Source organism: Marmota monax, unplaced genomic scaffold, assembly GCF_021218885.2.
Source record: "Marmota monax isolate L192 unplaced genomic scaffold, Marmota_monax_Labrador192_F-V1.1 WCK01_AAM20220418_F8-fsc00038, whole genome shotgun sequence".
Taxonomy (NCBI): Eukaryota; Metazoa; Chordata; class Mammalia; order Rodentia; family Sciuridae; genus Marmota; species Marmota monax.
This window is the reverse complement of record NW_026692498.1, coordinates 12,566,470-12,566,983: the sequence shown is the minus strand read 5'-3', so window position 1 is coordinate 12,566,983 and position 514 is coordinate 12,566,470.

Genomic DNA, 514 nt, shown 5'->3' with positions numbered 1-514 from the left:
AAAAGTTTTGATATATTATGCATACAATGTGGAAAGATTAAATAAACCTAATTAACACCTTCATCCCATTGTTTTCCCAAAACTTTTTACGGTGAGACATTTGAAATTTACTTTCTCAGTTATTTTGAAATATACAGGGGCTGGGGTTATGGCTCAGCAGTAGAGTGCTCGCCTTGCATGTGCAAGGCCCTGGGTTCAATCCTCAGCACCACATATAAATAAATAAATAAATAAATAAATAAAATAGTTAAAAAAAAAAAAACCCAGACAACTCAATGTAGCCCACTAAAAAAAAAAAAAAAAGAAATATACATTGTATTATTGTTGACTATAGTCAGTACTGTGCAGTGTATCTCAAAACCTATTCCTCCTATCTACCTGAAACCTCATACCTTTTTAAAAATTTTTCTTTTAGTTTGTAGACGGACACAATAACTTTAATCTATTTATTTATTTTTGTGTGGTGCTGAGGATCGAACCCAGTGCCTCACATGAGCCGGGCAAGCACTCTATC